General features: G+C 43.1%; 1 long non-coding RNA gene and 1 pseudogene across 1 annotated transcript in view; one reads left to right on the top strand and one right to left on the bottom strand.

The window, feature by feature from the left end:
- Positions 1–27,816, top strand: part of LOC143710833 (uncharacterized) — a 108,289-nt gene that overhangs the window by 70,605 nt on the left and 9,868 nt on the right. The window lies entirely within an intron of this gene.
- LOC143710787 (uncharacterized) lies at positions 14,965–27,735 on the bottom strand (annotated as a pseudogene).

Raw genomic sequence — 27,816 nt, forward strand, 5'->3', positions numbered from 1 at the left:
TAAACTGTCTGGAAATGCTGGCAGTCGACAACGCGCTACGGCGCGTTTGTCCCCAGATAAAAGGCCGCCACGTCTTAGTCCAGTCGGACAACATGTCAGTGGTGGCATACATAAATCACCAGGGTGGCGTCAGGTCCCGAAACCTTTACAGGCTGACGGAACGCCTCCTGGTCTGGGCTCAGCACAACCTGCTTTCACTGAAAGCAGCGCATGTGCCTGGTCGCCTGTATTTGGGACCAGACTGTCTGTCCAGAAACAATGTCCCAGCAGGGGGGTGGTCGCTGCACCCGCAGACGATCCGACTGCTGTGGGAGACATTCGGCAGAGCGCAGGTGGACTTGTTCGCGTCCCAAGAAAACTGTCCGAACTTTTTCTCCAAGAGCAGGGATGCGCTGGCCCACATATGGCCCCGCAGGCCCCTCTATGCTTTTCCCCCCCGTCTCGCGCCTGCCTCAAGTGCTGGAACGAATTAGGGAAAACGGATGCCAAGTGCTGCTCGTGGCTCCGCTCTAGACGAACCAGAATTGGTTCCAAGTCCTGATGCGGCTGACCAGCACTGCCCCGTGGCCGATACAGGTGAGGAGAGACCTCCTCTCTCAGGCAAAGGGCTCGATTTGGCATCCTCGCCCCGGATTTATGGTCCCTACATGCATGGGCCATCAACGGGTACCCGCTAACCTCCCAGAGGGAGTGTTAAACACAATCCCGCAGGCTAGAGCCCCATCTACTAGACGGCTCTATTCCTCAAACTGGTCGGTGTTCTCTGCCTGGTGTCAAGCTCAGGGCTTTTCACCCGCAGACTGCGGGGTTACGGAAGTGCTCTCCTTCCTTCAGGAGCTGCTGGATAAGGGCAGAACCCCATCCACGCTCAAAGTATACGTGGCGGCCATAGCGGCGTTTGCAAAACCGACGTCTGGCCAGTCAGTGGGGAAAAACGACCTGGTCGTGCGATTCCTCAGGGGAGCTCGGAGGCTGAATCCTCCCAGACCCCCCTCAGTCCCTGTGTGGGACCTTTCTACCGGTTTTGAAGCCATGAAAGATGCCCCGTTCGAGCCAATCCATTTGTCAGACATGAAACATCTGTCTCTCAAAACGGTATTCCTTATGGCTCTCGCTTCAGTGAAGCGCGTAGGGGACTGCAAGCGTTTTCAATAAGCGCGTCATGCGTGGAGTTTGGGCCTAATGACTCAAAAGTCATACTCAAACCAATGCATGGGTTCGTGCCCAAATCCCTCAACACACCGTTCAGGGCCCAGGTTATTTTCCTGTGCGCCCTCCCGGTTCATGATGAGGAGGAGGATGCGAGTCTCCTCTGCCCTGTCAGGGCACTGAGAACTTATGTGTCCCGCTCATCTGTCTCCAGACAGACTGAGCAGCTCTTCGTTTTGTTTGGCGGACGCTCCAAGGGACTGGCCGCATCAAAACAGAGCCTATCCAGATGGATAGTCAATGCCATAGCGCTGGCTTACACTTCTAAGGGCCTGCAGTGTCCTTTGGGTGTCAGAGCGCACTCCACGAGGGGCGTGGTCTCGTCGTGGGCGTGGTCTAGCGGGATTTCCTTGCAAGATATCTGTATGGCGGCAGTCTGGGCCTCGCCGTCTACATTTATAAGGTTTTATAACCTAGAGGTTCCCGCCTTACAGGCCAAGCTGCAGTCGGTCTAGAATTCAGTACTATCTGCCCCGCTGCGCCGGCGCAGAATGCTGAGTTTTGCTTCTGGATTGCTCACTGATCGATAGAACAGCTCCATGGGTGTTGAATAACCCGTACTTATAACCAGTTCAGGCTGAACACGTTCACCCTGTCTGCGTGAAACACTGTTAACATAACTAGCTCCTGTGGGATGCTATTTCATGGGGAATGATGCTTGTAGCCTCTCTTCTCTGACTCTCTGTGAGTCTACGGTGATTATGCACTATATGAGCCCCGGGCTACTGCCCTTGGGACTTTGGTGTCAGATCCCAGTACGCACGGCGTGTTGCATTGTGTTCCCCATAGGGTAAGATATTACACAGTACGAGAGATACTCTCGAGAGAGAACGTACTCGGTTACTAACGTAACCTAACCTTGGTTCTCTCTAGAGAGGGAACGAGTACTGCGTATCTTGTCGTGCATACACCAGCGCTGGTTCGCTTCAGTGATGAAAACCAGTTTGTATCAGCCTGTTTATAGGCCAAGGCCACGCCTATTCTGGCGGGACGTGACGAAATGGGCACGAAGCGCCCCCATTGGGTATCACGTCACGCAGGGCCTCTCTCGATAGGCTGCTGCTGTTGCCACAGGGCAGCCGCACAGCGTTTTACATTAATTCAAAATTAAGGATAATTTTTGGCTTCAATATCTCGTGGAAAAGAGGTTTTCCCCGTAGCGTAAGATATTACGCAGTACTCATTCCCTCTCTAGAGAGAACCGAGGTTACGTTAGTAACCGAGTACGTTGTCATGGTGGATTTGGAGAAAAGTATTTAAACAGCAACAACTGTTTAACAGCTTAAACCAGTGGTTCCCAAACTGTGGTCCGCGGACCAATATTGGTCCGTCAGGGTACTGCAGGTGGTCCGTGGAAAGGCAAAATAAAATATAAAATTATATTTTTTACCAGGAATCCCCATAAAAAAAGTAAATTGTGTGATTACTAAAATAGGCTAGTGGTGCTCGGTCGTGACGTTCAAGTTCAGTGCCGTTAGAACCACAACATGGATCGGTGGATAGCAACAGGTTCTCTGAAGAGAAAAGCAGCAGAGGCAAATATTTTGCCATTATATAAAATATTTGTCTGATTATAATTTCACCAACAGTAATTCTGGATTGCCTCCACCAAACAAGTAAATAGGAAATAAGCAAATCAGAAGACTGCACGCCAAAACAGCAGTATGCGCGCAGGCGTGAAACGCTAGTGTTTCTTCTTGCTGCGTATTTTTTACTGGGGTCTCCAACACGTTGCTCGATTGGAGGTAGCTCGTCAAGGGCCCGTTCACATATCGTGTCTTTTGCGCTCTCAAGTTCATTATTTCATGTAGGCGCGCGGCAAGTGCGCTCATAATTGATGTGACGCACTCATTTTTTTAGGCGCAGCGAGATGAAAACACCTCAACTTTTCATAATGCCGCAAACGCACCGCAGTTCATGTGACAAAAACAAACAAATCAGCTTCATCCTTTCCGTAAACATTGAAAGCTCAGTCAATGAAGAATGTAAGAATGCACATGCACCCAAACACTACGGGTGTTTTTCTCTTCTCCGTAAATAAATCTTGTAGTAGAGCTACAGCAAGCGTTTTTCGGTGGTGGAAATCTATTAGCTACTAAGCACAACTAAGTTGTGGAGAGCGCGCATAGCAACGACAGACGGCACGGGAAAATCGGACCGAATTTTACTATTAGCTAATAATAAAAGATAAGCTAATGTGCATCGATGTAAATGTCAAGTAATTTATCTTTTTTTGAATCATTCTTTTTATAAAAATGATTTAAAGGCTGAAATAAGTGAGGTTTATCTTTTTTTAAAACCTTTTTTTGTGAAAACTTTATTTGAATTTCATTTTACTATATGTGCCTATAGGGGTGGCAGAGGTTGGCGGCAATGTAAGTATCTGGATATTTGCCGCGGGGCGAGGGCTTCGATTACCTCTCTCTTTTTTGACCATACATGTTTGCATCCCTGAAATGAACTTGATTATGCCCTCGGGCGCTTGAGTAAATAAATAAATTAAATATGTGGCAGCCGTTGTGTGCAGTAAACTTTCTTTTAACAAGCTGTTGAACTGATGTGATGACCAGTTATAGTTTTAATGTTAGTAAGCCTATTTAGAGGTGCGGATTAATTCAGGAAGGACTGTGTGTAGATATATTTTATTATGTGTATTATGAGGATTCTTGATTACAAATAGTGGTCCACACACACAAAAAGTTTGAAAACCCCTGCCTTAAACCAACAGCAACAGAACCACTTGTGTCTGCATATGCTTTGAAGGGAGACATAGCGTGGAGAGGAAGCCATTCGCGCACAGCGTTCACACATCGGAAGTGATTAAAAGAGATGATAACAGTATTGTTTTCATAACTCGTTTTAAAAAAGTTGCACTTTGAAACCTGTCTCAAAGTTTGCGTTTTCAGGCAACCAAAATGCTGTTGTCGTGTAAATAAACGGCCAGAAAATGTTTCTGTTTTAAGTTTAAAACGGTGTTGTGTAAACGGACCCTAAATTTTAACAGCAGAAATGAATCAACTGAATCAGCACTGAACTTACTTAAACCTAGACAATGACTTTCTTCTAGAGCTGCTGTAAAGCCGAAACAATCTTTGTTGCATTAATTTCCTTTTATCACTGTAAAGCTGCTTTGAAACAATTTGTATTGTAAAAAGCACTATGTAAATGAAGGTGACTTGAAGGAATATGGAACCACACCTTCACAAAAAATTGGATCTTTTCTTGGAATGGTTCTGTACTACCAAGCCTTTATTCCAAGTTGCACACATCTTCAACTTAACAGCTGTCCAGAAACGCTCAGTGAAAGCTGCGGGTGGTCACAAGAGAGCGGCCATTTTTCAGGAGTTGACGCCCCAGGACTGGACCCCAGACTTTGATGTTGGCCTTTGAAGAGTTAAAATACTTGTCGACAATGTGGGGCTGGCTCATTTAGATTTTGAGCATCCTTTTCTTCTCTGTATCGACGCGTCCTTCGACGGCTTAGGTGCCGTCACGAAACCCTATTGATCTCGCCTTGTCCTCACCAGCAGGTATCTGAGAGACTACTGTCTCCGATACCTGCTGGTTAGGACAAGTCGAGACCAATAGTGTTTGTAAGCAAGGCTTTGAGCCGTAGCCAAACTAAATATCCTGCACACAGATTGGAATTCTTAGCTCTAAAGTGGGAGGTGTGTGACAAGTTCAGTCACTGGCTTAAAGGCCATTAGTTTACTGTGTGGAGAGATAATAAACCGCTAACATACATTAGGATCAAGCCGAAAATTGGATGAATGTGAGCAGTGCTGGGTCTCAATACTTGGCACATACTCTTTTGAGATCAAATGCGTTCCTGGAAAACTGAATGTGGTGGCAGACAAGCTCAATAAGGATCCGTTTGTCAGGCCAGTGAGTCAGCAGCTTTTGAAGGAGCCTTATTCTGAACTGTTGAGACAAGTACACAGTGTAGAAGATTGATATGTGTAAGAGGTGTTTCCGACTTACCTGCCAACAGCAAACATTGGGATCAGATCCACTTGATGTCGGGCTGGATACATCAATGTTTTTATAAAAACAGCAAAACAACAGTGAATGTAATGTGAATGTAGCGGTGACATATTCTATGCTAATTTAACCCTCACGCTCCGTCATGGCTTTTCACTCCATGAGAAATCTCGTCACATTTTGCAATTACACTGGGTCAAAGTTTGGCTGGTTAGGTCTGGTTAACCCTGACTACACCATTATGTAGACAAAAAGCAACTTAATTCACAGTCAAACTTGATCTCATTAGAAAACGTGACTATTTAACAATGTGGCGATTTCAAATTCAGGCAAAAAAGTAAGCAATAAGGTCTATCCTTAAACCTAACCATAAGTGGTGCATAGCAGATTGTACAAAAGCCAAAATGTAAAATTGTTATGAGAGTGTTGGATGCCATTTAAAATTTGCAATACATTCTGACTAAATTATTTTTTTTGGTCAAATGACATGACAATTATTATCGCCAGTTCTTTGCATGTGGCCACATTTTGGAAGGCTTTTAAAAGCTTGATAGACTTTTATTAATAAACTGATATGACAACACACCCCTATGGCATCTATCAAAGGGTTAGTTCACCCACAAACGAAAATTATGTCATTAATTACTCACCCTCATGTCATTCCAAACCCGTAAGACATTTATTCATCTTCAGAACACAAATGCAGATATGTTTAATTAAATCCGAAAGCTTTATTTCCCTCCATTGAGGGTCTACGCAATTACCACTTTCAAGCCCCAGAAAGGTAGTAAAGATATCATTAAAGTAATCCATGTGACTCCAGTGGTTTAACCTCAATATTATGAAGTGACGCAAGTGCTTTGTTTGCGCAAAACATGATTTACCACTTTATTTACAAGATATTATTCTCTAAAGTGCATTCATGCAACAACGTCTGGCCTTCCATCAACACAACACACATATGTGTCATGGTGCTCTCGTGAACGCACGCATTTGTGGTGTTGACACGAGACCAGACGTTATGTGAACAGGTGTTGGAGATTCATTTTTTGTAAATAAAGTGGTAAATTCTGTTTTCTTTGTTGTTGTTTCATTCATACAGTACATAAACATAGAAAAAAGTAAAACCTAACCGCAGAGGCCTCAATACACTAAGCAAAGTCGAAGATCAAACTGGTGTGATGTAAATTTGAACAAAATCAAGTCAAATGTAGTTTGTTTGGAGTTTGTTTCTGGAGTTCGAAACAGCTTGTCAAAGAAAACTCTCAGGAAAAGTTTGCTCTTGCTGGTAAACACCCTCAAACTACCATTGGGCCGTGGCGATGATGCCATAGTGGTTGTGGCTCTGAAAGGCTCCACCTTCTTTCTACTGTTCAGTCCGTCGAGGCCGGACAAGAGTAACAACATTGTGAACACATTGGAGAGCTGCTTTATTGAAGAAATTAAAGTTTTAAATGAATGAGACATACACTGTTTTTTCACTTTTAATACTGCAAAGCTACCTACTTTAAAGCAATCTATTGTATAAAGTGCTATATAATTAAACGTCAAGTGACTGTAATGCTGAATTGCAGAGCTGGTGCAAAAATATTCACATCACTATCATCAGATGCTTTCCCTCTTTTCGTCTTTGCGTGTCAGTCAAAAATGACCGAATTTTTTATTTTATTTATATTATATTATTTTAAAAAGTTACAGAATTTTACATTAATTGTTATGAAAAATGTGCAACAATATTATTTTAAATTTTATGACATATATATTTAAATATACAAACACGTTTTCCTCAAACTGTGAGAAAATCAAAGCAATAAATCTAAACAAGTTGTGTTAAAAATTTGAGCCTGAAATCTCAAAAAAATTAGCTTTCAGTAAGACTTTATTTGGCTGCAGTACCAAAAGTTTTCAATAGGTGAAATTCGTTTCCCATTCATTTCCTATGCAGTCATTTTTGATGAGAGGAGTACAAGTGTGACTAATTTTTTTCAGGATAATTTAACCTGTTCGAATCATGTCCATGATTTTTATTTTGTGTTCACTCAGCAAGTGCCAAAACCTTTACCAAGTTTCGTACCATTCCGATGAAGAAAAAAAAAAATTTAGGTCAAAAATGACCGAAGTGCACTAGAGGGTTTCTTAACTGCTGTTTTCTCACCGTTGACATTTTTGTTGTGTTTTCGTATTGAGAGGAAATCATGAAGCACATACTGTATTTACATATTCATTTAAACATTGCTCTCAGCAGTGTGGGCGGCGTTGCAAACTATTCTATCTCAAACTTTCAGGGAAAATGTTTTTAGAATAAAGACTGAAAGAGTTAATCTTAGTGATGGTGACATTGATGTCATGCAACCGTGGTGCAATTCATTTATTTGAATGATTATTTTCCTGCTGTTTAATGTAAAGCTGTTTTGAAACTATCTGTATTGTATAAAGCGCTGTAAAAAAAATAAAGGTTACTCAACTTATAGCTCAAGTTTAGCTTTTAAGTTCTGCTTATTGTTTTCCATTACACGAGAGTAGACGTTAAAACTTCATGCTGATTTGTACTCGGCTTTCGCCAAGATAAGCACCAACTAAGACGTAGCTTTACAGTAACCTATGCTTCTCCATCCATTTACGCGATATCACCAATTTGAAGGGCAGCCTTTGCCTCTTCCACAGATTTCTTTGCTGACCACTTTCTACCAGTTTTTAACACAGGTTCTGCCTCCCTTACACATTTGTCGCGTGACTCTACTAAGGTAATTTCCAGTCTGACATTGGCACACTTAAACTCCTCAGTTAAAGCAGAGACTAGCAGCTGAAATATTCCTTTACTATAAAGTCCCACTCTGCTGAGGCAGCGTGGAACTCCCAACCATTTCCTGATATATGAACTTATTAACGCTTCCAGCTTATCCACTGTTGTCAAAGAAACCTCGTACACAGTCAGTGGCCATAGCAACCTCGGCAGTAGACCAAACTGAAAGCACCAGAGTTTGAGTTTCCTTGGTAAAACGCAGCTGTTTTTGCTCTTCAACCCTTCCACTGCTTGTCGTCTAACTTCTCCCACTCGAACTGTGTCCTTTAGATCCCCATCATACCATCTCCCAAGACTCTTCACTGGCTTCTCAGAAACTGTTGGTATTGCCTCACCATTAATGAAGAATGTTTTATCTACCACCTTGCCTTTAATTATCGAGATGCTCCTTGATTTAGAGGGCTTAAATTGCATTCGTGCCCATTCAATGTTATCGGTTAACTTGCCCAATAACCGATTAGTGCAGGTTACTGTTGTAGTCATGGTTGTGATGTCATCCATGTATGCTCTGATTGGTGGTAGTCGCATCCCAGAAGCCAAACGCTCTCCTCCTACTACCCATTTTGATGCCCTAATGATTACTTCCATTGCCATGGTAAAAGCCAGTGGAGGAATTGTGCATCCTGCCATTATTCCAAACTCTAAGCATTGCCATGTAGTGCTGAATTCTGGAGTTGAGAAACTAAATTGCAAATCTCCAAAATAGGCTTTCACTAAATTTGTTATCGACATCGGTACCCTGGAAAAATCAAATGCTGCCCAAAGAAGCTCATGTGGCACTGAACCATATGCATTAGCCAAATCCAGGAATGTCACATGGAGCTCCTTCCTCTCCTTTTTATCTGATTGAATTCGTTGTCAGATGACATTGATGTGTTCTAAGCATCCTGAGAACCCTGGAATGCCTGCTTTTTTGAACTAAAGTGTCAATGAAGCCATTCTTTAATAGGTAAGTTGACAATCTCTGAGCAATAATGCTGAAGACAATCTTACCTTCAATGTTTAATGTTTAATGAAATAGGACGAAACTGACTGATGCTTGTAGCATCTTTTTCTTTAGGTATAAAGACTCCACCTGCTCGGTGCCATGCTCTAGGTACAACCTGCTTTTCCCATGCCACTTTTATCAATTTCCACAGAATTCGTAGAACTCCTGAAGCACTCTTGTACACTCTAAACGGAACTCCATTAGGCCCTGGAGATGATGAAGCCCTTGCCTTTCTCACAACCTGCTCTATCTCATTCCACTTAGGTGTACAGACCTCCATTTGGTACTCTGGTGGATTGATAGGTGGGATGTCTGACGGAATTGACATAAGCTCATGCCTTTTTGCATCTGTATGCGTTTCCTCCAAATATCTCTCTAGCTCAACCCTAGATGCTTTTAAAGTGCCATTCTTCTCACTGGTGAATAACTTCTTTATGAATTTGAATGGATCTTTATAGAAATTAGCCCTCGCACGCTCCTTCTTTTTGTAGTGTTTCCGTAGGTGCTCAGCTCTGCGTAATGTTGCAAGCTTATCTTTTATGGCCCTTTGTAAGAGATTGAGTCCCTCCTTCTGACCTTGTTCTGCTCTTTTCCATTGCTTCCTCAGCTGCCTCCTTTCTCTAACTAACCCTTCAATTTTTTGCTGCCGTCTAGACATTCCAGGAGTAGTTTGTACTTTGTGCTTCCTTTTTTCCACACCAAACCTCTCACTTCCATATGCGTAAATGATGTCCCCAAATTTATCCAGCTTCTTTTCAACTGTACCAGTTAATCTTTCCAATGCAAAGCATAGATCTGTGTTTACCGTGTCCCATGCAGTTTTCTCACAAGCTCTTGGCCATCTAACTCCAGGCCTATGCCCGTTGAGGTTCTTTTCTCTCTTTTGCTGGTTAATCTGACGGGCTCACAAGTATCAATGTGTGCATCACTAACTGTGCAAACCCTCCTCTCCTCTATGACAGGGGTGCTGATATCCTGCGAACTGTGGTTTGCTTCCTGTCGCTGGATTTCATTCGACTGACTTGACTGACTTTGTAAGAAGTACTGATCAATGCGAGGCCCTTGTCCCTTCTCTCTCAAGCATTTAATTTTCCCTTGATGAATCTTCAAATCCCTGACCGTTGTCGCCTTGCTCCAGCCACAGACACAAGCTTGGAGTTCAATGACTTTGCTAACTGCAGAACCTGAACTAGTCTTTTGTGAAGTACTCTCCATACTCATATCCGTTTCCATTCCGAAGTCGTTAACCATGTTGTCCAACATTGAGTCATCTTCCACCCCCGCTCTCGCAGACTCTAGGGGTATTTTCCTCTTTAATTTCTCAGAAGCCTTGGGCGGCTGTCTCCAGCATCCTGTAAACACCGAGCTGGATACTGCCGACAAGGGTAACTAACCCTTACCAGCCCCATTGGGGTCTCTTTCCTCCTGTCAGCTGTCTCTCCAGGCTGTCGCAAGGTCTTTCCCTTGTTGCCAGCAGCACTATTCACCGCAGTCACTGGACGCATCCAGATCTTCATGATTTCCATTACACGAGTGTAGATGTTAAAACTTCATGCTGATTTGTACTCGGCTTTCGCCAAGATAAGCACCAACTAAGACGTAGCTTTACAGTAACCTATGCTTGTCCATCCATTTACGCTTCTTTCCAAATGGTGATGTGAATCTCCTTCTGTCTGGTGTTAATAGCTGCAGTGTATTTGCACACACAACGGCTGCAACCACAGTGCGGTCCCCTCATGACAACCGTCTGGATTGAGCAGGAGTAGGAGACATCTCTAGGGTCTTCCGTAAGTTCTGCTTATGTATTTAGGCTTCAAAATTCATAAAAGTCATGTTAATTTGTGAAGACTGTCATGATGAACAAAACATGTAAGAATCAAACTTTTGTTGGTCACATAGGCCCTGTCCCAAATGGAACTCTAAATGCTCATTCACACCAAGAACAAAAGCTATAACGATAACTATATTATAACTATAACTATAACGATAACATTTACCATTAACGTCCACACCAGCGAATGTTATGTTTATTCTAAGCAAACTGCAGTTTTGTCATCTGCCACTTTAAATGCTCAAGCTCTTTAAACTCTTGTGGATTCTGATTGGGCATGCTTCTGAAACCTAAAATGACAAATGGGACACCCACCTAAGTTCTTGTGAACTTAACATACACGCGCACGTGTATATGCAAATGAAGTTTGCCTCATGACAGGGCTATAGCAATTTGCATACTTCAGGAGGTCATCCACCAGCCATTGAGATTAACAGGAATGCCAACCGAAAGCTTTTTTCAAGCCTTATAATGAAAACTCAATCTGAATTGAGTTCATTTACACATCTGTTTCCATTTTCTTACTGTCACTGATCACAAAAGAGTAAACTTGGGCAGTTCTCCACCAGTTTCATGTGCTAATCGTACCATATTTAACCTTCAAACAGCCTGTCTCACTGCATTGACGCTGTGCTTTCTCTTCACACTGCGAGTGCTCGTTGTATGAGAGCAGCTCTGGGGATGTTTCTGAGCAGAGTGTGATGTGGTGTTACGGCACGTTTAATTTTAGTGTGATAGCTTGAAGGGCCGTCTGGAGGGGTCTCATGGCTCATTTTACTGCAGCATCATTTTGATGCATGTTTTTCCCTTTAAGAGCAAGTCTTTCAAAACACTATTATATGTTAAACTGAAGTTGCAGACATGTGCACTCTACTTGTATCTTTTTTATCCCATTTGATCATATGTTTATAGAAGCCCAATTCTGCAGCATAAAAGATCATACTTTAATACATGAATTATGATATAAAAAGTCATAATTATGACATACTAAGTCATATCTATGAGATGAAAACGAATTAAGAAAATGATTATGAGATTAAAAATTTGTAATTTTGATTTTTGTCATAATTGTCAAGTCAAGTCAAGTCACCTTTATTTATATAGCGCTTTTTACAATACAGATTGTATCAAAGCAGCTTCACAGTGATAACATGAAAATAATATAACAGAGTTTGTTTCTAAAAGAAAATTGCGTCAACGTCCACCTTAAGTAAGGCAGATCAATAATATTATTGAATATTAAATGTCCCCAACTAAGCATGCCAAAAGCCAAGGCAACAGTGGCAAGGAACCAAAACTCCATCAAGTGACAGAATGGAGAAAAAAACCTTGGGAGAAACCAGACTCAGTCGGAGGGCCAGTTCTCCTCTGGACAACGAAGGAACAGTGCATGATTTATGATTCGGGCAGCATTACAAGGCAGATTGGATCGGAACATTTAGAATATTTATCCATTTCCATCTTTTGGAAGTCCAAGTAATCACGCCGGTGTTGAGACGAGTTGTTGAGGATCAGTGCCGTCCACCATAGAGGGTCCATATCGCCGGTGTTGAGTCGTCTCTTCACAGGCTTTGTGATTGGGGTATCTGAAGTCTCCGTGAAAGGCTGGATACAAACTGGAGCTGACAAACGCCGTTTTTCTCGGGACTCGCGTCCCCGAGATAACAGCAGAAAAGCAAAAAGGGAAAATAATTAGCGTAGCTGCTGTTCATAATGATTTCCATAACACGGGCGTAAATGATAAAAAACATGAAGACAGTGATTCTTGCGTCCCAGAGTCACCCCCCTCCGTCCCCCACTCAACTCAGCCCTGCTTACTGACCTCTACATCCCTCCTGCTGCTGAGACCCAACCCAATTGTGAATTACAAAAGCATTTTTTATGTTGCTGAAATGGACTTTCATATATTTTCAAGTTCAAAGGTTCAAATCTAGTTTTTGATTGAATTGTGTGCTTTAAAGAAAAGACAAACACCAGATTAATTTTGTTTACCGCTATCAGCTTCCAGGAAATTGTAACTGCTCTGTTTATCCCCTGCTTCATAGGTGTTGCACATTAGTTACCCTGCTCTGTCTCTTCCCGTGTGCTGCTTTTGGGAAATTACACAAAGGCCCAAGGCAGTTGCTCTTGGGCTTTTGCACTCTAGAGATAGTGGCTAATGAAGCTGAAGTCTATACTCATCAGCCGTGAAGCCAAACAGCCAAACAGCCTGACTCAGGGGACGGAGAGACTGAAACAAGCCTCCTGTGGGAATAACTACACGAACTGGGAGGAAGTTTTCCTTCAGTGCTGATCTTGGACAAACTTGCCCTGTTCAGATCACACAGGTAACCATTATATGGAACAAAACACTGGCCTCCTATCAGTAGAAAAACATTACACAGAAGGGCTATGACAGAGGGGAAAATTTTTAACACAAGGACGTCATAACATGAATTAATGAGGTCCACGTTCTAACGTGTGAGTATCATGGGTAATAAATGTATTATCCTCTAGTCTGTTTTTTATTTTTTTACAGCCACCTTAATTATCTGTAGTTGTATAACTGTAGATATAACTCTATATCTCTCTCGCTCTCTCTTCATCTTCTCCACGGCCACCAGAAATTCATTTTCTTTTAACTTTTCAAAATTGAGTGTTCATTGGAATGGTACAAGAACTTTTCACTTTTGTGACACATGAAATTGGAATACACACAAAAAATAATAATTAGTGGAATCGAGATTTTGTTGCTATGTGGTTGACCCCTATAGGAATGAATGGAAATTTGTAAAAAAAATATTTGTCAAAAAACAACAGAAAAAAACAACAACACATAATCCAGAACACACACACACACTTAAAATTTACATAGGGTGGTCCGTGTACTTTTTCGTTCATTCATTATTCTAATTTGGAAGTGAAATTAAATTCTGGAAAAGGTGTCAGATTGTTTTTCTGATTCATATGAAAAAGAGAAAAAAAACAGAAATGGCTTTATTTTGCTTTCATAATACATTGTAGTTATATAATGTTTAAAACTATAATACAAAATAACTGATATAATAAAACATTTATTTTGTACTTTTTGACTTTTTAATTTTCTGACACCTGTTTTGACCCAGAAGTGGCTGTACTTGCGAGTACAGTGTACTCAATCGTTCTGTGAGCGTAGCCAAACTACTTGAACTGTTGTGAGCTTGCTACCATGGACCATTATATTCTCTTTAAAGAAAACAAAAGGGTCAATATGAGAGAGGATGATATGGCGCAGGACAAAATTGGAAGAATTTTCCAGGTAATTTTAGATGTAAGACTGTTTAACACTGCTTCTTGGTAACATGCTCCAGCTACTGTTAGACGCTTCACTAGCCGAGCTAGCTTAGGTAACTTAACGTTATGCTAGCTCCTGAAGATCCTGCTGATCTTACATAGCCAGGTTAATAGTTTTAAAATGGATTTTTTACACACTGAAACATTACGATGGCTATTATGCCCGACTACATGCTAGCAAAATATAACTTTGATTTTTTATTAACAAAGTAGGTATCAGCACAAAGCCTTTATTTAATGGATGAGTCGAACATAGCCATATTCCCATCATCGACGGGGAGCTTCAACACCTTTGAGCTAACACCACGTACTCATTACGAAGTTAACGGAGAAGTTGCAAGTGCAGATGCCAGCACAGCACCACCGCCGGTGCCTTCACCAACCCCGTTTGCAGGCGTCACCCAGCGCCTCTCTTTTTCACGCCCAAGTGCTGCTGCTGGTTCACCTCCTGCCTCTGCACCTCCAAGAGCCGCGATGACTCGCTCTTTTCAGAGGTATTATGAGTTTCATTTATTGTTTTAAATAAACTTGAAAACACTAGGCTACACATATTTTACTCCCAAGATGTCTGGCCATATTGTCTCTCTTCTTTAGTATACTTTTTCAGTGAATATTTGCTAAATGTTATGAAGTTGTGCACAGAATAGACTATAGTTTGTCATATTGTATTTTTTTTACTCTTTTGGATATATTATAGATCTATATTCATTGCAGACTTGGTGAATGCCAAACTAAGACCAAGCAGAATGGTGGTGATCCATTTCATGGAGAGTGAGGACACTGTGCAGGGCATACTCAGCAAAGTCCAAGATGCCCTTGGCAGCTATGACTCGTTAATCCTCACAGACGCACCGGGGAACGAAATTCTTGATTCTGAGAATAAGCCACAACATGTGCACATTAAGGTTCCAACTATAGATCTCATCAAAATGGTTTGAATGTTTTTTTTGCTGAATCCTCTTACATAACTGCAGCTATAATTGGCTGGAACCCAATTCCTTAACCCCTTAAGTGTCACCTCCCCTTTTTATAATGGACATTAAAATGCACTATACAAACTTAAATGGTTGTAATTCAAGAATGCTTTGGAATATAGACCTAAGTTTGGTCTTGTTTTAAAGAAAACAATCAGCAGATTATTACTTAAGTGAAAACTCTTCAAAAAATTAAAGTATGACAAAGTTATGGAAATTTAAATTTACAGTAAATCAAATATACTTTATTAATATTTTTTTTTATAGAAAATAAATATTTTACAAAATATTTTTTACTATAAAATTACTATAAAATAAAAGCTATATATCTAACCAAGTTGTGTTCCAAATTTGAAGTTGATATCACAAAAATTGAAGTTCTCATGAGATTTTCTTTAGGCGTAGTACCAAAAATAGCCACCGGGTGCCATTGCATTCCATTGAATTTAATTGTATGCATTCTGCCATAACAAATTAATAAATTTCTATCCAAATATCACTTTTGTCACTAAAAATGGAACCTTGAGACTCAGACCTTTCTGACAATATGTGTTTTGTCAAGATTAGAAAAGGTTTTGATAAAAAATTATGAAAGATGATGCCCAAAAGGGAAGGGGCCTAATTCAAAAATACCGTTTCTATGGTAACGCAACGTCCAAATTCAAAACGGGTTTCACAGGATGAATTCTGAGTTCGTAAGCTTTCAAATGATACCTAATTTATGATAACTACTAAAATATGTGATGTAATAATAATGAAAAAATTAATATATATATATATAATATATATTACACTTTTTAGAGTTTTTAGAGGCTTTTTACTTTACTTTTTAAAATATTTTTTTTTATCTTTTTTTATTGACAAATACTAGATTATGTTTTATTATGAACTTTTAGCATTAAAACCAAAGTTTCAATTATTAAAAGTGTGTGCGTCAACTTTTTGTGACAAAGGTCAGAAACTCCTTGTCACGCTGAGGTGGAAGCAAGGAGGAAGCAGGATCCAATTGCAGCACACTTTATTTAATAAACTCAAACTACATAAAGACTCTGGCTAGGGCACAAGACTCAGGAACAGAACCACCAACATCAAGGTACAACAACAACATTATTAAGAACTCACAAAGACTGGACTGAAACACAGGGCTTAAATACAAGGCCAAACAAGCTAAACAAGATAACAAGGGGGCGTGGTATACATGAACACAAACGAGGAGCGGGAAAACTGAACAGGACTGAACCAAAAGCACAAAGACCGGGGGAACACAGACAGACATTACAACATAGCCCCCCCTCTATGGGCGGCTCCCGACGCCCATCAAAACTAGAGACATAGTTCGGGAGGGTGGTGGAGCGGAGGCGGTCCCGGGGGAGGGATGGCGGGCCAGGTCCGTGCAGGGAACGGGACCGGGGTCTTGCGATGGCGGACCTGGGCCATGGAACATGGGCGGAGCTGGACGAACAGACTGCCAGGGCGGAGCAGGCTGTGGGCGTGTCCACGACGGAGCAGGCTGAGGGCGAGGCCACGGCGGAGCAGGCTGAGGGCGTGACCAGGGCGGAGCAGGCTGTGGACCCTCGGGCATCCAGGGCGAAGCTGTCGGACCCTCGGGCGTCCAGGGCGGAGCTGTCGGACCCTCGGGCGTCCAGGGCGGAGCTGTCGGACCCTCGGGCGTCCAGGGCGGAGCTGTCGGACCCTCGGGCGTCCTGGGCGGAGCAGACCCTTCGGGCGTCCAGGGCGGAGCTGTCGGACCCTCGGGCGTCCAGGGCGGTGAAGACCCTTCGGGCGGCCACGGCGGTGAAGACCCCTCGGGCGGCCACGGCGGTGAAGACCCTTCGGGCGGCCACGGCGGTGAAGACCCCTCGGGCGGCCACGGCGGTGAAGACCCCTCGGGCGGCCACGGCGGTGAAGACCTTTCGGGCGGCCACGGCGGTGAAGACCCTTCGGCCGGCCACGGCGGTGAAGACCCTTCGGGCGGCCACGGCGGTGAAGACCCTTCGGGCGGCCACGGCGGTGAAGACCCTTCGGGCGGCCACGGCGGTGAAGACCCTTCGGGCGGCCATGCTGGAGAGGACCCTTCGGGCGGCCATGCTGGAGAGGACCCTTCGGGCGGCCACGGCGGTGAAGACCCTTCGGGCGGCCATGCTGGAGAGGACCCTTCGGGCGGCCATGCTGGAGAGGACCCTTCGGGTGGCCATGGTGGTGGCCTACTGCCCCCCCCAAAAAAATTCTTGGGGGTAGCTACGGGGTCGTAGCCTGGAGAAGGCACCGGCTCAGGAGAAAGAGGCAGAACCAGCGGTGAAGAGGGCTTTAGGCTGGGCAGGACCAGCGGTGAAGGAAACTCTGGGCTGAACAGGACTGGCGCAGGATCAGCGGGCTCTGGTGCAGGATCAGCGGGCTCTGGCGCAGGATCAGCGGGCTCTGGCGCAGGATCAGCGGGCTCTGGCGCAGGATCAGCGGGCTCTGGCGCAGGATCAGCGGGCTCTGGCGCAGGATCAGCGGGCTCTGGCGCAGGATCAGCGGGCTCTGGCGCAGGATCAGCGGGCTCTGGCGCAGGATCAGCGGGCTCTGGCGCAGGATCAGCGGGCTCTGGCGCAGGATCAGCGGACACCGGCTCAAGTGTGTGCGTAGCCCACACACACCACATGGCTGTGGCCATAATGGCCAGTGTTGCGGTCACTGAGGGCTCAGGCGGCGCATGCGTGGCGTGATCAGTCTCTGACTGGGAAGACGTGACGAGAACGGTCTCTGGCTGGACGGTCTCTGGCTGGACGGTCTCTGGCTGGACGGTCTCTGGCTGGACGGTCTCTGGCTGGACGGTCTCTGGCTGGACGGTCTCTGGCTGGACGGTCTCTGGCTGGACGGTCTCTGGCTGGACGGTCTCTGGCTGGACGGTCTCTGGCTGGACGGTCTCTGGCTGGACGGTCTCTGGCTGGACGGTCTCTGGCTGGACGGTCTCTGGCTGGACGGTCTCTGGCTGGACGGTCTCTGGCTGGACGGTCTCTGGCTGGACGGTCTCTGGCTGGACGGTCTCTGGCTGGACGGTCTCTGGCTGGACGGTCTCTGGCTGGACGGTCTCTGGCTGGACGGTCTCTGGCTGGACGGTCTCTGGCTGGACGGTCTCTGGCTGGACGGTCTCTGGCTGGACGGTCTCTGGCTGGACGGTCTCTGGCTGGACGGTCTCTGGCTGGACGGTCTCTGGCTGGACGGTCTCTGGCTGGACGGTCTCTGGCTGGACGGTCTCTGGCTGGACGGTCTCTGGCTGGACGGTCTCTGGCTGGACGGTCTCTGGCTGGACGGTCTCTGGCTGGACGGTCTCTGGCTGGACGGTCTCTGGCTGGACGGTCTCTGGCTGGACGGTCTCTGGCTGGACGGTCTCTGGCTGGACGGTCTCTGGCTGGACAGGCGGGACGTGGATAGGCTCCAGGGATACTGTGAACTGGCAGGGTGCTTCATCAGCCAAGCCCACCGTAGATGCCGAACCCCCCAAGTAAAGGGCCAGGTCAATATATCCCTCTAGGGTCCAACCGGTATAATCATCCGGCATCAGTTGCGCGATATCCGCATCCAGCCCGCTCCAGAACAGGTCCATGAGCTCAATGTCATTCAGCGATCCCAGATGGCAGCAGTTCAAAAAGTCCCTCACATACTTCTCGATCCGCTGGCCATCCTGAAACATAGAGGCTAGAAATCTTCTTAGTACCTGGTTGCTAACAACTGCTGGATCCATTGGCGGTGAGTTCTTCTGTCACGCTGAGGTGGAAGCAAGGAGGAAGCAGGATCCAATTGCAGCACACTTTATTTAATAAACTCAAACTACATAAAGACTCTGGCTAGGGCACAAGACTCAGGAACAGAACCACCAACATCAAGGTACAACAACAACATTATTAAGAACTCACAAAGACTGGACTGAAACACAGGGCTTAAATACAAGGCCAAACAAGCTAAACAAGATAACAAGGGGGCGTGGTATACATGAACACAAACGAGGAGCGGGAAAACTGAACAGGACTGAACCAAAAGCACAAAGACCGGGGGAACACAGACAGACATTACAACACTCCTGTTATGACGTCGATTTTTTGAGGCGCACTCTTGTCATAAATTCATATATTACTGTTCCTACATAATTTGTAATAAAAATACAGCGCTAAAATATCTATTTAGGAGTGTTAGACCTTTCCAACGATATATAGTTTGTCATGATTAAATTATGATTTAATAGTAATATATTGAAGTAAAGTTAGGCGTCCCGTATACGGGACGGTGACAGTTATAAAGTGGAGATCCAGGCCAGGGAGTTACTTCATTCAAATCTAATTAAAATTCAAGAAAACAAAAAACAAAATCCCTACAAACTAATAATGAAAACACCTCCACAGAACCAGTGGAATCACGTCATACCATCCTTTAACCTTTTAAAAAGTATTTTAATTAAACAAAGTCATATTTCCACTTCCCCATGTTTTCTGTTATCTACAGTCCAATCTATTTAACTAACCCTACACACAGAATAAACTCAACATTGTGCACATTAAAGATCCAACTATAATTTGTATCAAATCAAAAGTTATCAAAATGGTATTAGTGTTTTTTTCCTGCTGAATCCTCATTTTATTATGTATAGCCTATTTGCAAAGTCATTTTGCTGCTTAAAATACATTGAGTGTAAAATCACCTATTTGAAAACAGGCTAATTCTGCCAACATTGTGTGAAAGTGCCATAACGAAGTCTATTTTTTTAAATGAAGGTAGAAACAGTGGACATCAAGAATACTTGAAAGAAAAGAGTATGTAACAGACATATTCATAAATGATAGTCTACTATTCGGATTTTGTAAAGCATTTAACTAGTAACCGTTTCCTCAGGCCTCCAAAGACACGCGCATATTACCCAGTCCCTAGAGGAAACACGCTTTGTTTTAAGTGTAAACACTGCTGAAATCATTCTAAACACACTATTAGGTCAATTCTATTTTGTAGAGGGTACAACATTAATGGTCAACACCTCATTTGTATATTATGAATGTCCTGTGCATTTCCTATTATTATTGAAAAGTACTAATGATTGTGCCCACCGTAGTGTGTGTAAGGGTATGCAGATATTTTACACTTTTAAACTGCTCTATTACCCCTTTCCCACCAAGGCAGAGCTGGTGCTGGTTCAGAGCCAGAGCCTAGTTTCAAATCGGTTCTTTGTTTTTCGACCACCAAAGCACCAGCTCCGAACCAGTAAAAGTGGTTCTTAAGTAGCACCAAATCATTGCTGGTCTAGAAGTAAGAACCGCTTACGTCAGCGGCTGGGGGCGGGGTTACCGTGACCAACAAGACAAACAGAAACTTGTGACCGCCATTTTTTAAATAGCAGCTAATCGTGCTAATAGCAGCTCGATTGTAATCTCCGTTAATGCAAGTTACGGCGAGCTGCACGAAAGTGCTGGTTTCGTCATGTTTAGATACCGATGTAGGTTTGCAAAGCCATAAGCATAAATAGTAACGCAACGATCGCCATTGTTGATGGAAGGCTTGTTCGAGATGCATCGGAGCGGCATGGACTGATCGGAGCTGCGGGAGTGTTTGGAGAGCATACGACTCCTTCTGCTTTTGGATCGCTCTCGCAGTTCGAGATTCACAGTGCCGAACCATCTCGAAGAAGCCTGGTGTGTTTGTGTGTGCCGCGCTAGCGTTGCTGGGAAACATGAGATGTATACAGTGACGTAAGATCTGGCTCTGTGATGGCTCTCTAGCCTGTGGAAAGGCGAACCGGTTCTTTGAAAGCTCGTCAGTTGAACCAACTCCGAACGGCACTAGCTCTAGCTCTGAACCAGCACCTGGTTCTTGTTGGTGGAAAAGGGGTATATAAAACTGTCAACAAAACCTATAGTGGAGGTAGGGTGACCACCCGTCCCGCGTAGCGCGTGCGCGCACAGCGTTTGAAGCCCAATTCATGCGTCCCGCAAATTGAGACCGTGTCACGCATAATCAATGCTTGCTCAAAAAAAAAAGTCGGTCGCTATATATCCTCGAGCCCCAGGCACCCAAACGAACATTACTTGACAGTTCAGCACGCTACTGTTGCCACACCCACGTGACCTCAGTTGAATTGCTGACTAGGTTGTTGTCAACTTTTTCATTGTTGTCATGACAGCGCAGTGACTTCTCGTTCCGTGAACCTCTGGAGTTGTGAGTTAAGAATTTTTTTTTAAACTGTTCCTGTGGTGTTGAGCAACTACAATAGGTTGTTTGCAGTCACGTGACTGTGTTGACGCGCGAAATTCAGATGGAGGGCAGGAAGTGAAGAACGCAATGGACGTGATGGAGGAAAGTCCGTACTGTACTACTTTAGACGCTATTACAAGAGAAATATATAAACAAAAAATCTAAACATATGTTGGACGTGATCCATACGTTATGAAGAGGACCGATTTTCAACTTGAAAGATTTGCCTGCCATTGAGGCGGTAGATATCAGCAACTACCTCGTCTCACAGACATACTTTGACTTTACAAAGTTCAAAAACTGGTACGTTACACAAACAGACACATAAGCTGTATTAACTCAGCTTTGACGAAGTGATCACTGACACACATGGGCATTTTCCCATTCGGCTCCTCCCGACCGGCAATTTTTCCGATGTTTTTCTGTCAATTTCTTGTATTTTCCCCCCTTATGAACAACAAATTTTGCCACACGATAAAAACTCCTCGAGGTTTGATCGATTTGAGCAACCATAAACGACGCAAAACATAGGCATTTTGAGTTTGTTATAGTGAGTCCTAAATATAGAAAATCACTTCCTGCCCTCCATCTGTATGTATCGCTATGGCAACGCAGTGACGTCATGTGAAAAAAATTCCTGTTAATCCTATAATTTTATATTATTATTTATTTAAGGTGAATAAATTGTAATGAAAAATAAATAAAATTAAATAGCTAAAGTAAATCGTAAGTGGAAGTGCATCTGTCAATTCATTGAATGTTCAAAATATTATGAATCTTTATTTAGAAAAAAATACACATTGGTTGGCCTATTCATGAGCATACATCAGCAATTACACATGTTTAGGGGAATAGGGCATTATTAATATACCATGTAAGGTGGTATGTGCTAGAAATAGGTAAACCACTATCAGTGAGTCTGTCCGTGGGGTGGGGGCACCGCCGCGCCAGGCAGTGTCCCACATTGTCCCTCAGAAACATACCCCTTGTCCCACCTTGGGCTTATTAGCAGGTGGTCACCCTAAGTGGAGGTTGTTAATTTATCTCTGATGCCTATCTTGCAGGGCCAGTGAGTGAACCAGTTCTTTCTGCCTGCTGTAAAACCCTCCTAGGAGGCAAGGTCTGCATTGACCAGTGGCTTCAAAATGCATCGCAGTGTGTGAAGTGTAGAGAGGAAAACTTCAGAGCCAATGTGATTGTTGTCACTGGTCTGTCTGAGGCATTGTTAGCCTTAAAGGATATCATAAAAGTGGATTAAGTGCTGCATCAGTGGATCTAAGTTTGAGTTACAGTGTTCAGTTAAACGTTGTTTTGTTATAGTGCTACTTAAATGTTTACATTAACACAACCCTAGGACTGGGATAGTTACATACATAACGTTACTATGCTTGTCATTTAGTTAAGTTAATAAGATAGATCACTGCATCTTTAAAATTGAAAGATTTTGTTAACTGCGCTGTTGAACAGATCTGCCATGTGAGGGTAAGTTTCTGCAAAAAGACGTTCAACCGTAGCTTTCTCTTCTTCTGTTGAAAAGGGGTCTGTTCCAAATGACGACTCTCTTGTTAAGGTGCCTCACAGTTCCTCAGTCGTAAAGGTCGGCTGCTTCAGGTGCCGGAGGCAGTAAGACCTGTGAGACCTTTTTAGGGCACCCACCCCCTGCAAGTTGATTGGGGACACCTTTTCCTGTAATTGAATTGTTCAGATGAGTACAATACACCCAATAAAGAGTGTCTGGATCATAAGTTATTTTTAAATGGTTTTTAACATACCAGGGATTCTGTGTTCATTCCAGGCATCCACAAGTCTGTTCATACCAAGACGACAAAGTTGACCAGTCAAGTTAGACACACAGTATCTGCTGATGTTACAGTCCATGTCGAGAAGTTCTTGGTCAGTCAGATTGATCAGAGCCTCCTTCAGTGGGTAATTGACCCTGTTGTTTACTTCAGGCCACATCCGCTCAACTTTATGATTCTAGTAAACAGCAGACAACCACATATTTTAATGTGTGTAAGTGAACCATAGCTTAAGGGGGAAACTGTTTTGAAATGGTCAATATCAGATCTATTGGCGTCAGTAAGAAGATGAAGGGCCAAAATCCAATCCACAAAAAGTGATATGGGTGAATTACTTAATATTGCTAAACATGACATATTTTGAGGTCTACTTACAACTCCAAATTTCTTACCTTTGTTGATGTGGTTTGGCAGTATGGTGGTTTGTCCTGATTGTGCCTATGGGGAGCAAGGATTTCCTGAATAAAAAGAGACAAGTAGAATTCCTTGCCGTGGTCGACTCTCACCTGGTCCCACATCCCGTGGTTGACAACAGCCGCCCTGGATTGCAGGTCACATATGGAAGACATTATAATTGATCAGAATTGAGGACTATGTGTCTTTCCCTATGCCACAAAATGGCACTTAAAAGGTAACACAATACCATTTATGCTTTCAGATGAACAAACAGAATAAATTACTAATACAAATGTGTAGAGTAATATAACCAAAACAAACCTATAGACTTCCTCAGAAATGGTGAGGTTATTCTTCACTGGCATTGTTGGATGAGCCACGACTTAGCTACTGTACCCATCCACTGCAATGACATGGGTCACTGCAAACATTGCTAATTTTTCGTTTTGATATAAATGGAGTTCATGACCCATATAGGCAGCACGGTAGGGCACTGGGTTAAAGTTCCGCAGACCCTGTAATGTGAAATGAAACCATTTTGACAAGATTAATTATTTCACAATTTCATAACTGCCACCCACTGTCATTTCACATGGCTAAAACATTTAGTTATGCATGTGCCGTGGTTTTTAACCCCTTCAGACCTGAATTATGTTACCAGTTTCTGAAAAATATAAAAGTACATTTTCCCAGCTCTTGATGCTTCTATAAATGAGACCAAATACAAAAATTACAAATTTCAATACTATTTAATTGCAAAAAAATTTGTCCATCTCAATGGACGTCAGGTCAAAACAGTAGTACTTCAAAAAAAGTTACCAACATTAAATAAAATTATAAACATAACAATTGTTGGCCTATACTTTAAGCTTATAACATATTACCTTTTTTAACTTTAATTTAACATTTCAACTTTAATTTTGAGGTTTTTGTTTGACAGATTTCACATTGTTTGTAACAAACTAAATAAACCTAGGAATCAAGTCATGTAAGAGTCATTTCCTGTGTGCATCTCTGAAACAATTTCTCTGTGACACAAAGCAGTAGTGCACCTTGCACTTATCACAGAAGATGTGAGTTTTCCCAGAACAACCTTCCAATTTGCATCTTGTTGCTTCTTTTTTTGTATCATAATTTGGCAGGTGGTCAACCATATATTTTTGGACTTCAGGAACTGGCCGCCATTCCCTTGCCCTTCTCTTTTGTCCAGCTTCATCATGTGGAGTTTGAGAGGTACTGGCTTCGTTAGAATTGCTTGGCCTCCCTCGTTTTTTTGAACCCTGTGGCTTCCCAGAACACACAAGCACTTCGGCCACATTCATTTTGAATTCAAGGAGATCCATGAATTTCTGTGGCTGAGTTCTTTTGTATTCATTGTCCCAGCGATACTCAAGCCAGCTATTCACTACAGCAACATCAAAAGCATGAGTAATCATGCGCAGTGGCCATTTGCGGGACTTGATATCAATCCTGTAAAGGCTGATTAGCTGATCAAGCTTGTCCACCCCTCCCATGCCCCCGTTGTATTTCTTCACAACCTCTGGACGCTTGACCTTCTCAAACTGCCTCTCTTTCTTATCCCACCTCTCAACTTCATCTTCATCTCCAACACCAACAAAGTTGGAGGCCAGTACAACAGAGCGGTTATCAAACCACTTCACTAGAACAACTTTTCCATCCCTACTTCTAACTTCATCATGGTTTCCCCGCGTTTTCTTAGACATTTCCTTGTCTGTCTTCAGTGGCGGATTTGCAAAGTGGCAAAGCCTTGCTGTTCCAGCAGCATGGATTTTCTTTTCTGCAAGAACTTCCAGGACATTGTAGGTGGTGAAATAGTTGTCAAAAAAGAGCTTGTGGTTGGGAGCCTGGATTCTCTGGCACAGGTGGAAGACAACAGAAGCTCCATGCCCTAGAACCTTTTTGCTTTGCTCAGAAAGCTCTGTTGTGGCACCTTGATAGATGAGGAAATCATAAGCAAGCCCACTTTTGCCACAGAGGAAATACATCTTCACTCCCCATGGTGAAGGTTTCCCTTTGATATACTGGAGCACAGAGAGTTTTCCTCTGAAAGGCACAATCTGCTCATCAATACAGAGATCTTCCTCCAGTTGTAGCTGCAGACAGCGTTTCCTTATAGCGTTTCCATAGATTGGTCTGACCTTGAAGAAAACATCAGTGTCTCCAGGAGCCCTCTCATGGTTGTTCACAACATGCAGGTTGGAGCGGAGTTGAAAAAAACGATCTCGAGACATGGTTTCCTTGAAAATTCCAATATTGATACTGGAGGACCAGTACATTCTCACTCTTGGAAGACGAAGAACTCCCATTGCCATACGTAGCCCGACAAGGACTTCAATCTCAGAAGCTGAGGCATGTTTATACCCCCTGACTCCATTTTGTTCTGCATATATGTTGGTCATTGTGCTCATCAGCTCAAACATCTGACTTGGAACATACTGCTTGAAGTAGGCGTGTGGTGTTAGTGGCTCAGGGGGGTCAGTGGTGGGACTTTCCCAGGTTGTTTCTACTGGGGTAAAGCGGTGACGATGCCACTGAATATCACTCTTTTGTGTGATGTTTGTAAAAGGATCATCACCAAGTACTGGTTCTACATCTCCCTCATGCTCATAATCTTCTCTGTCTTCTTGATTCTGACTTTCCTCTGCCTCAATCTCAATTTCTTCCCCTACTACTGGTATTGGCTCATCTCTGTCCTCCCCTGAAATTATTACCAAAAACTGTCCCTTACAAACAACTTCATCATACAAATTTTATATTGTAATTTATTTTTACAGGACATAAATGACACTGTATATCCAATAAAACAATATTCAATACATTTAGGGTCATCTAATTGTGTGAAAAGTCTTAACTAACTAACTATCCCTAATTTTCATTCTACACTTACCAATTTTTGGAGATCTAGCATCATCTACATTTCCATCTCCATCTTCCTCATCACTCCACATACAGTCAACATCTGATATATTTCCATCAGCTATGTGTTCAAGCACTTCAAGAACTGTATATTCTGCATATTAAATAGTTAAAAAATTTATTAGTACTGTGATATAGATTTCTTTTTATATAAGACATTTCAATTAGCATTACTGGAAATGTGATTTCAGTAACAGGCTTTCGAACCCACTGTCCATTCTAATGGACAGACACATTTGAAAAAATCCTGATTTAAAACTTGCAATTCTACAAATGATTTTTAACTTTAATTAATAAGTTCAATCCTTCTATTTTACAGACAAACTATGAAATACTGGCAAACATATACACATATTTGAATAAAACCATAGAAAATGTTGCTTACTTCTGTGTTTGTAGTGAATTGCTGCCATGCTTCTCTTCAATGTAGTGTTTTTTTTTTAAATTACCACATGCAGAGCTTTACTGCCATTTGATTGGATGACAAGCGTCCAATCTCATGGACTGCAGGCTTTAAACTATGTGAAATGCTCCAGAAGTGAAAAAAAAAGGGCTGACATGTGATGTCCATTGTAATGGACGCAGGGTCTGAATGAGTTAACCTGGGGGGAAAGGCCCCCCTGTGGGGTTGTAAAGCCACTTCAGGGGTCATGGATGTTGGGCTTCTGGGGTTTTGCCTTTAATATTAAAAAGGCAAGGTAATTCTGTTCTTAAGTGACACTTGTGTTATGTCCTGCATAGATCACCTAATAAGGAGCACTGATACTCTGAATAGGCCTAAACAAGTTTAGGTTTAACAGAGGACAACTTGATAAAGTTTGTTAGCCTCGGTTTGATGCTTCATTGTTTCTTAATTATTTCAGAAAATATTCAAATTAGAGAGTTGGGTATAGCCTAAATTACCCTGCATCTCGCTTCATGGTAGGGTCTTTCAATTCCACGTAGAATTCGTCCAACACGATTCTCCGCAGCAAAAACTCCTTTAGTCGCCAGGTAGCCAGTCATCAATTTTCTGCCGAAGGTCGGTCCAGTCTACAGAAGATGAACTAAGTTAAGAAGCCTGTCAACATAAAAGACAACTTGGTTTTTCCTGTGTTTTACCTCAGCAACTGCAGTCGACACATCTACTTCCAACTGCGCATCAGATTTTCCCCGCTTGAGTTTGTGTTGGCCACGGAGCTTGACCAGCAATTTCCATCCGTGCCCACTCTATTGCTGAATACTCCAGTGCTTACAACGTTAGCCAGAGCTGTCATGTCAGAGCCACCAGTAGCTTTTGCAGTCATGTCAGAGCCGCCAGTCACCAGTATAATCACATTAGAGCAGCCAACTGCCAACATACCTTTGCCAGATTTTTCAGTGGTCAA

This window comes from Siphateles boraxobius, unplaced genomic scaffold, assembly GCF_051911475.1.
Source record: "Siphateles boraxobius isolate OS27281-9 unplaced genomic scaffold, OSU_SipBor_1 48, whole genome shotgun sequence".
NCBI classification, from domain to species: Eukaryota; Metazoa; Chordata; class Actinopteri; order Cypriniformes; family Leuciscidae; genus Siphateles; species Siphateles boraxobius.